Raw genomic sequence first — 12,075 nt, forward strand, 5'->3', positions numbered from 1 at the left:
CCACGTAATGTACATCAAGCAATGTTTTCTCGCTGTCATAGCAACGAACGCATTGTGCAACTTTTTTTGAAAGCAAGGACGTTTATCGAACGTAAAACGGTTCGTGCCTCATATTAATTAGTTCAGTTTCTATGAACAAGCTATACAGATCAAATTATCTATAATTAGCTTAAACGTTGAAACAGAGCTGCAAGCTTTTATTTAATTTTGATGTCCATATTTATTGGACGTTTGGCTTGTTTTTCCGCAACTGGAAAACAATTTTTTTTATTATATCTACTGTCTGGAGTGACATACAAAACAAGGGCCCTTTTAGTGGTCATAATAAGATCTAATAGCCACGAAAGTTGGTGAGCCGTGAGTTTGTTTATCCAGCAATCAAATATGTTATTAATCCAAGATTTTCTCCTAGAAAAGCGTTTGTTTACTTTTGCAAGCTAGACTGTTCATTGTTTCGAATGTAGATCAGAAGATTAGGATACCGTTCTCCTCAATCTACGGTAGCTCTAGTTGACTAATTCTTTAATTATTTATTGTTAACAACGTAAAAGCACCCACCCACCTTGAAACATGAGTTCTAAGTCTCTTTTTTTTATACAAAACAGCTGCCCCATCCTTCAAACCGAAAAGCATTACTGCTTCACAACAGAAATAGGCAGGGTGGTGGTACCTACCCATGAGGGCTCAAAAGAGGCCCTATCGCCAGTAGACGTTCTTAACTAATTCACGGCAAGCCCTCTGGGCTAAAGGCAATCAATCAATCGATTAACAATCGCAAACCAAATAAAATTTCTAAGTGATTCAATTTTCTATTTGGCGCCTGAATACTGGGATTTGAACTTGTCTCTAGGGCCGTGGAATTTGAAACGTCTTTTGAGTTTGACCTGAATACAGACTACGACAAGAAACCCACACAATACATCCTTGCTATACGACTAATGCTAGATTGAATATGTAGCTGCCCGTAAACGTAAACTTGTCTTTATCGAAAACGCCTGCCGGAATCTGGATGCAGTGCTATATGAAATGTTATCGCCACTTATTTCTGTTATTAAAATATTTTTTGTTTACCACACACTTTTACTGGGTCGCATTCCACTAAATTCAAGTATACTATATTGAATACTTTGTATTTTAACTAATTGTATTGAAAATTTGCTCTCTGTTAATTCTACTATAGTATACACATCACAACGTGAATGACGCTAATCGCTTCGAGATATCGTTACGTTATGGTCATATTATTGTAATGCTTCGTAGACGAGACGGTCTAGGTGTTGGAAACCGTCCATAGTGACTTGCAACACACCCCCAGTTCTTAAGATAGGAATTAGATGATAGTAAATGCTATTATAATCCAATATGTGAAACGTTTTTTGGCTTTATTATTAATCTTTAAATTTTAATTATCTCAAAATAAATATGTTTTTGAAGTAAAATTCGTCAAAAACGATCTCTTAAATGATATTATGTATTTTTTTAATAATTAATTAAAGCATTTTTTTTATTATTGATTTGGTTTCGAGCTTCTTACTACCAATAACTTTAAATTAATTCTATTAGTTTGGTTAACATGAGAGTAAAAATTAGATGATTAATCTAATTCATAGTTCAACTTAGATGAGTTTCGCCATTATTACTTCTTACCTTCCTGGTAGTCATCGAACGAGCGAGTTATATTTTATAGCAAATCTTCGATATTGACGTGTGATACTACAGTAATAATCAGTCGATATGAGAACCCTCTCATCGTAGCCGCTGGAAACTACATACCCGACCCAGTAGACCGAATGGTAAACCGTCGACGTCGCCCAAAGCACGTCATTACGGATCCTCCTGATCCATTAACGGTGCTTTTAGCCACTACAAGCACCGGTCACCATCCTTGTCGAACCCGTCGCTTGCGACGAAGGGCTCGACGAGCGAACTAACCCATAGACACAGCCCACTGAGTTTCTCGCCGGATCTTCTCAGTGGGTCGCGTTTCCGATCCGGTGGTAGATTCTGCGAAGCACTGCTCTTGCTAGGGTCAGTGTTAGCAATTCTCCGGTTGAGCCCCGTGAGCTCACCTACAAACGTTAGTGAAGCTGAAATAGTCTCTCAAGGCTATCAGCATAGATAGGAAAAAAAATGAATTTCAATAGATTATAGCTGCTCTTAATTTTCAAAATTGTCATAAAATAGATAGAAATAGAATAGATGAACTTATCTTTATTACGCATGAGGTCATTTGAGGCGACATAACGACAATACTATTGATACAAATGATTCGTCACATATCAAAACGTGCACTGTGTTTTCTGTTAATTTAAATGAAATTATAGATATGGTTTGAACCAGGAACATTGTTTACTGGTTATATTGATATCTTCCGTTTTAGGGAATTTAGAAATATATAGGCTTTCTATCGTCCCACTGCGAAAAACGAATCACTGAGCAGACGATATACACCAAAGCGAAATATGCGGAAAACTATTTCAGTATTCTGTATCCGTACAGGGCCGTGTGGAAGGTAGAAGACCTCGAGCTTGTACCCCCACCCGCTGGATTGACCTCATCGCCAGCACTACGAAAGCTACCGCAGTAAAATGTGCTCGCAATGCTAATCCTCCAATGGAGGACCATCGCTCGACGTACCTTGAGTGCCTTGGAAGCGAGTGGCGACAACGAGACTCAACCCTGGCCATCGATAGCCACGACTACTCTGCCAAGAGTATCCGAACAGACACAAGCTTGATGTGCCGATGAGAAGGTTACATAAGATACGAAATTCATTCGAGTGTTTGTCTGTGCGCCTGTACAACAAAATCCCACAAGATTTTCAGAACCTACATATACATAGATTTAAGAAAACTATTAAAGAACATCTGTGCAATAAAGCTTACTATAAAGTCAATGATTATCTAGGAGATTGCACAAAGTCTGAATGAGTTGCTCGCTCCGGGCATTTCAATATTGCAATAATACATCTTGTAAAAATGAATATTTAAAAAAAATCTAATATTTAAAAAAAAAGACATGCCCGCTGAGCTTCTTGCCAGTTCTTTTCAGGACGGAGGCTAGTTTTTGTGAATTGGCGGTAGATCTTTTTGACGTTCAACAAGTGTGTACTTTCATTTTGACTTGAATAAAAAAAAATTATTAGATTTGGTTTGACTAGGAAGGAAGAATTTCAGCATTACATTTTGTAATATCTTACAATTTAAATTACTTTGGATCATACGTGCGAAGATGGGTTTGGGCCCTATTCAATGATATTACATAGAACCAGTAATCGTATTATCATTCCAATGTAATCAATTACCAATATAACTTTTTTTTATATTACATATTAGCGTCCAGTTGCGTATTTATTCTTCAACAGTAAAATATAATTTTATTCCGTTTAGAAACTATCCAAAAAGCTCCGATACGCGACTAGGCAGTTGCACAAGCTTAGAATAGGCCTATAGTTGACCTTTTATGTTGACGCATTAGGAATGTAACCTTTGAAAGATGAATCTTAAATCTTCACTAATATTTTAGTCGACATAATTTAAACTCAATTAGAATTTTAATACTTCTAATCATAAATTTGATTTGTTTTTAAGCGTTGTCTGTTTTTTCATCTTCAATGTACGGAATAACTGGTGCTAAGTAGATAAAATTACCCATAAATACAACAAGGGGTATATTGGCGCGGTGACCACACTAAGACGGGCATATCAAAGTCTCTAATGAATTAGAATAACCGCTATGAATACTATTCTGCATTTTTTTTTTCTTTCCCTACCCAAGCTGATAGCCTTGAGAGGCTATTTCAGCGTAACTTTAACTAGTAGGTGAGCTCACGGAGCTCAAACCGGAGTGATACTAACACTGATCCTAGTAAGAACAGTGCTTCGCAGAATCTACCACCGGATCGGAAACGCGACCCACTGAAAAGATCCGGCGAGAAACTCAGTGGGCTGTGCCTATGGGTAAATTCTGCATGCTACTTGTATTTGGACGTATTTTAGATACCATCGTTTTTTCTGGTTCTGCCGCGAAATAGTCATGTATCAATGAGCCTCATGCCTCAATATGTGTGACGCCATTAGCGTTGTGATGTTTATATAGTTCATAGACTATTTATCGCAAAGTGAGCCCCGTGGTCTGGTAGGTATACCTAAAAGAAAAACAGAACGCATAGTTTTAACGCTGCAGAAACGTGAACACAAATATGCTTTAGCATAGCATTGCCTTAGTACATGCGCAACCATTACCCACTGCCGCTAAAGCCAAAGTTGGGAGTACACGTTTACTTATAGTGGAATTTAATTGGTTTACTTAGCCGAAACGAGGGCAGCTAACCTTGATATGAATACTTTCTGTGCCTATTACGTATTACAGATAATGCGGATAATATTTTCGAGGGATTTGTGGATTTAAATAGCTCAAAGCCGAAGTGCCCACGGCTCATTGACCGTAACTAGTATACATATCACAACTAAACGCGAATGACGCTAATCGCTTCGAGATATCATTACGTTACGGTCATATTATTGCGATGCTTCATAGCAGAGACGGTCTAGGTGGTGGAACCCGTCTATAGTGACTTGCAACACACCCTCAGTTCTTAAATTAGGAATTAGATGGTACATATTATTATAATCCAGTATGTGAAAGGTTCTTTGGCTTTATTATTATTCTTTAAATTTTAAACATCTCAAAATAAATATGTTTTTGAAATTAAATTCATGATTCATTCACTTTACAGGTAGGACCTCTTGTGAGTCCGCGCGGGTGGGTACCACCGCCCTGCCTATTTCTGCCGTGAAGCAGTAATGCGTTTCGGTGTGAAGGGTGGGGCAGCCGTTGTAACTATACTGAGACCTTAGAACCTATATCTCAAGGTGGGTGGCGCATTTGCGTTGTGGATATCTATGGGCTCCAGTAACCACTTAACACCAGGTGGGCTGTGAGCTCGTCCACCCATCTAAGCAATAAAAAAAATCATGAAAAACTATCTCGTAAATGATAATAAGTATTTTTATAATAATTAAAGCATATCTTTTTATTATGATTTGGTTTCGAGCTGCTTCAAATTCCTACTATACATAGTATAGAAAAATAGAATACAATTAATTGTAAATATATTCGCAGTTAAAAGTGATGTTAATGAAATCATCAAAATATAACAAGGAAGTATTCTTAAGAACTTGTTTCGATCGTCCGAGGTGGACAATGCAAATTGTGATTCATAGATGTCGTGCTACAATAAATTACAAGCTTTATTTCTATTCATCATTAAATATTATACATTAAAAGTTGAACATGTCCTTCTATAGCAATTAATAATATTATCATAACTAAAAAAAAGTTTTTATGGTTCATTAATTAAAAAGGAGGTTTTAATAGCAAGTCGAACTAAAAATTTAATAAGTCATTTATTTTTCCTGGCAATCCCGGTCTTTAACGTGTTTCCAAATTTTCAAGCCTAACATTCTAAAGTTAGTATAACGTACATTGAAGATTCTGTTCCACAGTTAAATACAATAGAACTAAGACTTAAACGCGTTAAAAATATGAATGACTTCTTCAAGCATGTACGAAATTCAACAGCATACATTTAAAAAAATCTCGGATATGTTTCTCCTTAACTTAAGCGACAGGTTATGCGAAATCACGCGTTTATTACGACAATTCTCACATTACTTATGCCATGCCCTCTGATCGAGTCCCGGCCATAAAAAATCCATCCAACGAATACTTTTCTCAAGGTAATGTTGATCAGAAGCCTTGCCTAAAATGTCATCAGTAATCATACAAATCTTAAACTCATGGATCACGAACATTTAAACATTAATTTACGAAATAATCAATCGAAATTTTCCCATGAATTAGTGACGATTGTTAAAAGAAACTTCAATGGAAACGAACGGGGGGTTCTCATGCGACAAATGCATCCAATTGAAAATAATACTATGCTGTTTTGAGGTATAAATACCGACAACCATCGAGTTTACCAAGAGTCGTCCGTTCACTGGTGCTAATAGTTAAAAGCGAAAAAGATTAAGCAAATCTGCGCAGATAAATTCGATGTGCTAATCATTTCGGTCAACTTGAAAACGTATGCTTTCGCAACAAACAACTAACTCCATGAAGGCTATATAACTATACATCTGTTGTACTTTAACACATTTTTATCTAGGACAAAATATACTTTATCTATTATATAGTTCCATAAAAAAAATCCGAGCCTTATAGTTTTCGGAGTCACGAATTACCAAACATATTTTGAGATTATACTATGAAATAACACTAAGGTTTGTTAAACGTCAAAGGCTCAGAAATAGTTAAAACTCGCAAAATTTATTAAACAGTCAGAGTACAGTGACCAGTAATATGAAGCTCGGATCGTGATCCAAGCCAGTTGGACGGGTCTACACGTTTAAGGCTAACTGTGTTATTGTTCTCCGTCGCCGTGAAACCGGACTTTACACTTTCCGATCCTTAACTTATTATTAACATACATATAATTGCAAGTGATCGATCACTCACGCTTCTAAATTGTAAAGTATTTTGCCAAAAGGTTTACGTTATCATTGAATACAGTACCCGGCGATTAATATTGAACATCGACTTTGGAAAGAGATAATCGGCTAACTTCGGCTTTGTATAGCGTTATCTCTGTCGCACACTACTTAAGTGACATCTGTCAGTCGTTATTTAGGTGTGTTAGTGTGTGGTCTTAATGTTTTTTTTCGTAATTAGCCGATTATCTCCTTCCAAGGGCCGATAAGCAATATTTATCGCCGGGAACTATACTAATGATTCATTTTTTGTCTACTTTTAGTTCTTACTCAATTATTAGACAGTAACTCTGAATCTAATCATCACTGCTGCGAAGCCATTCTGTGTTCTAGGAGTGTATATTGTAGCAATATAATAGAGGCCTGTGTATTGCCAATCGGTAGACGACAATATGCACGTCTCCATGGATTTGCTTAGCAATTGCCAGAGCTGAACTTTCCGTCAGCTCATTCGTCATAAAAATATTGGGTTTTAATTTTGAATTACATTAGCAACATGCAAACATTCATTCAATTCATCGAAGACCACAATTAGGTATAAAAACCTAAAATGCTGACATCATCTCATACATGTTTTATTTTTCGTGTTCTCTTGTACGAATAAAAAGGGACGGCTGACGTAATTCTTATTTCAAGGGCGAGAGGATATTTTGGCGTTAGATTTTGGAATTCTAAATTAGGTTTGAGCAATATTTTTCCGAACAGAGTTACTAAAATTTAATTAAGTTTCTATGAAATCTATATCTGTTTTAACGTTGGCTCTCAAGTTCTACTTCTTCAAGTTACTACACTCACACTTTTATTAAGTTGCACTCAATATTTTTGTTCTTTTCCCTACTGGCTACCTAATGGCTGGTGGCCTTTTGTCCTGAACACGCACTGTATTTTGGAATTGACGGTCTGTAGATTTTGGGAGCAGGCCTCGGGCCTAATGATATTTAAGGGCCCTCCCCACTAGCCGACTCGCCTTGCATTTTCTCACCCGATATGCGATCGCTACCCGGGTCAGAATCCGGTCAAAATAAGGAAGTCCTGCGATCAACGGTACTACCAGACTCACGGGGCCACGCCTAGGACGCCCGACCGATGGGACGTCCAGGAGATGGACGACTCTACCTCGACCATCTTGGCCGTCAGACCACCCCAGGCGGTACCGCTGGTGTTCCCGAATACCCCGATGGACCAGAACCAGCCTGCCGAGTCAGACCATGAGACACTGCCAATCCGTTGCTCCGTAAAAGTTCCATAGAACTACTGTCATGCAGCGCGCTCAACCTGGGGGGTCTTGCTAACACTAGCCCTAGCAAGAGCAGTGCTTCGCTGAATCGAAATCGCGGCCCACTAAGAAGATCCGGCGCGGTTTGTGTCTATGGGCTAGGTTAACGGTAACCGGTGATTTTTTGTCCTTCAAAGACACCACTACTTTTAACAATACTAAAAATATCGCTTTATAGTCGACCAGTACTGGTTTAAATAGTTTATTGTCACGTTCGTGGTTTGAAAGCTTCAAACAAGATCTTCGAAAGCTTAACTTTGACGGATCTTAAATTTTTATTTCACAATTACGTTGCAACCTATTTATTATACATGCATACGTAATATTCGTTTTATGTTATTTATTTATTTAAATGCAAATAACATATTCTGACTGATGTAATCCTTTTTTGTGAAGTGAATATTCGAATGTGAAAATAAATGATTACGTATAGAGTAAGTAACCTTAAAAACGTCATTGGCATTGTGATTCCTTACTTTTCATGTAGGTATAATGGATACCTTTTGCTTTTTTTTTTGCTTTTATTTTTGTTGCATAGATGGGTGGACGAGCTCACAGCCCACCTGGTGTTAAGTGGTTACTGGAGCCCATATATATCTACAACGTAAATGCGCCACCCACCTTGAGATATAAGTTCTAAGGTCTCAAGTATAGTAACAACGGCTGCCCCACCCTTCAAACCGAAACGCATTACTGCTTCACGGCAGAAATAGGCAGGGTGGTGGTACCTACCCGCGCGGACTTACAAGAGGGCCTACCACCAGTAATTACGCAAATTATAAATTATTTGTATATTTTTTTATTTTAATAAGCTCTCCATACCACCAGGCACAGAAACAGATGATGAAAGATCGTGCAAAAGAAAGTGATACAGGATGGGGGTCACTTAGCATTGAGGAATACGATCCAAGGAAGAGGAATGCTGGCTTTAGTTTAATCATTGCAAGAAATTCGAGAGATTGAAAAAACAATTATTTGTGACTAATTTCCAAAATCACTGCAAACTTTAACCCATTGTAAAAACAGTATATTTAGCAATGGCGTCATCTACTTTTTTTCGCGGGGAAAACCTGTTTAGCGTGCGTTCTCACACCACTATGGGACGAGTAATGCTTGTGCATGCATTGAGCATGATGTGATAGACACCTCTGTCAGTTGAGCCCCTATAAATTCTGCCGTGTTCCGTCTTGGGGTGCGGTAATTCATAAACTTACATATTATTATCATTAATATTTTGGCTACATATTAAAAAGTTAGAAAATCTACGCGTCAATGTCATTGACATCAGAACAATAATAGCATCAGCTCTCTTACTCATTTTTTTGACGGTACGTCATTGCAGAAGACCTCCTCACCTCATATGAGTGTTTGATGACTAATCAAGAAGGTCGAATATTTGCCTACAGTATTTATTTATTTATTAGATATTACTCAGACATTTTTTATAGTGTCCCAGTCACTAACTTCACTCCAATTACTTAAATTAAAACTTGGTACTTAATAACAAATTAATATAATTGCAAATTTATCTAACAACCTATTAATATTAAAAGAGAAAAAAACTTTCCTAAAGTAATACTTGTGTTCTCTTTTTTCCTGTCTAAGCTAATAACCTAGAGGCTTACGTCAGCGTAACTGGGACGAGTAGATGAGCTTACAGGGCTAAGGTGACGATGCTAACACTAGCCCTAGCAAGAGCAATACTTGGCAGAATCTACCACCGGATCGGAAACGCAACCTACAGAGGAGAGATCCAGCGAGAAACTCGATGGGCTGTGTCTGTGGGTTAATTAACTCGCCGAACCCTTCGTCGCTAGCGACGGGTTTGACAAAAACGATAGCCCGTGCTTGTCAATACCTAAAAGCACCGTATAGTGGATCTTTAGTGGTTAGTGTTTTGGGCGACGTCGACTCTTTACCATTCGGTCCGCAGGATCGGGAACGTAGTTACCGGCGGCCACGACAAGAGGGCTTTGTTCCTCAATATTCTCATACCAGTATTTTTTTTATTGTCGTTGTATGCAGACTGATGGTAGGTGGTCACCGTCGCTCATGGACGTCAGCAATGCCAGGGGGAGGCAGGGGCAAACCACTGCCTACCATTAAGTACTCTCCGCAAGCCTCTCCGCAAGATCTTTTTTGCCACGTACCATCCGGCTTTGGAATGAGCTCCCCTCCAGGGTGTTTTCCGAGCGCTATGATATGTCCTTCTAGTATACCGGGCCGGCTCGCTTTGCTGCCCAATCTATGGTTAATCAACTTCTAGGCCCAAATTAGGCCTAACCCAAAGTCTTTCTCAAAACTTCATCGGAATCGGTCACACACAGCTTTTACATACAAGACCTTATATTTTAAGATAGAGACGCCGGCTTAAGACACCGATGGATGGATGGGATGCATATTCCTTATCTTTGTTAAAAGCCGTCTTTATTGTAGACAACTTACGGCTTACATGGTTTTTAGTGATTACTGTCACTCACAAAATACAGGAAATGCAACTAGTCGAGGCGCCTACAGCGAAAATGATGAAGCCGTCTGCTCACAACCCACTCCTACTCGCTTAGGTTCGGCGGGAAGGCGTCCTGTTAAGGTTTCGTTTCTTCTTTTGGTAAGGATTTATGCTGCAAATTATTCATCATCTGAATAATAAAGATCTGAGTGTCAAAAGCTTTTCATACTCACACATTACGTACTTCTGTTATTTACTGAATACACTCTTATAAAACAAAACATCTTAGAATAAACACCTCGTGACAGATGTTTAGTTAGTAGTTGCAAATGTTATTTGCACAGATATGAGTAGTTCTGTTTGTTCGCCTGAGTTAAGCACTTGTGCAACTGAAGGAAACGGACACTGTTTCTTTTTCCTTTTTAAAACATTTTTTGCCACTTAATGTATTATTAGATTTATTGGTGCTCATCCTAAAATGGGAAACTTCTTGTTATTTAAACATAGCAAATAAACTAAATTAACAGACAAAATATAGTAGTAAAAACGAACACATATTTTTAAATTTTTTGAACGTTTCTTTATTTATTGCTTAGATGAACGAAATTACGACCGACTTGATGTTAATAGGTTACCGAAACCCACAGAAGGGACCGCGTGTGTGCGACGACCCATCTGGAAATAGGTCTTGTAGTGTACAGCGGCTATTTTGCCATACAAACCAAAACTCGGGACTGCTTCTTGGCAGAAATAAACAGAGTGTCTACCAGTGCATACAATACGATCTACCACGCTCCGGCAACAACATACATTCGTATTATTCGCAGATGATACATCTTTATTATTTAAAATTAAACGACAATTGCAAGTCTATCACGAAGTGAATGATGCGATTGCAATAATTATTACGTTATAATAATCATTGTAAAAAATAACATAAAAAAATAAATGTACTATTTAAAAAAAAAATATCTAATATAAAAAAAAAAACATGCCCGCTGCGTTTCTTGCCAGTTCTTCTCAAGACTGAGGCTAGTTTTTGTGAATTGGTTGTAGTTCTTTTTTACGTTCAACAGGTATGTACTTTCATTTATGTTGAATAAAATTTTTTTTGACTTGATTTGATTTGATTCGTGTATCACTAACGTCTCAAGGCGACAATCAACATAAAAATCCCACGATTTACATCAGCCACGTCATAAAGTGACCCGCGAATCCTTATTGCGAACGTCCACGCCTCTCAGGCGATTTTAATGTTTATCTCCTCAAGCCAAGGGCCATAATAGAAAAAATATTCAACAATGACCCGTGCTGCCTCAGTGCGCATCCTGCGATGAGTCATTCCAACCGTCTTCCTCAACCGACCTCGGATCGTGTTTTTTTAACTACTCATTGTTCAAGATCCGAACAAGTGTAACGCATTCACACATTTTTATTAAAACATTTTATGTCTATTACAATTACGTTGGTAATTGCTTAATTTAAATTCTTAGCCATTTATCTCATACCTTGGATATCACAATCGAATCATACCAATAGTATTATGTTGATTTATTATGTAAATGTAAGTATAGTATTACATACATATGCGTATATAAATTTTCTTATAATATGTAAACGGAATATATTTATTTATTTTTGTATGTATTTAATTTAATAATGTATTGGTATAGGACACCGTAAGATATCTGCTGTATCTTTATATTATCTGAATTTCTGGAAATAAAACGGTTATCTGGGAAACAGTTTTTTACTGGTGGTAGGACCTCTTGTGAGTCCGCGCGGGTAGGTACCAC

Source organism: Bombyx mori, chromosome 15 (genome assembly GCF_030269925.1).
Source record: "Bombyx mori chromosome 15, ASM3026992v2".
Lineage (NCBI taxonomy): Eukaryota > Metazoa > Arthropoda > Insecta > Lepidoptera > Bombycidae > Bombyx > Bombyx mori.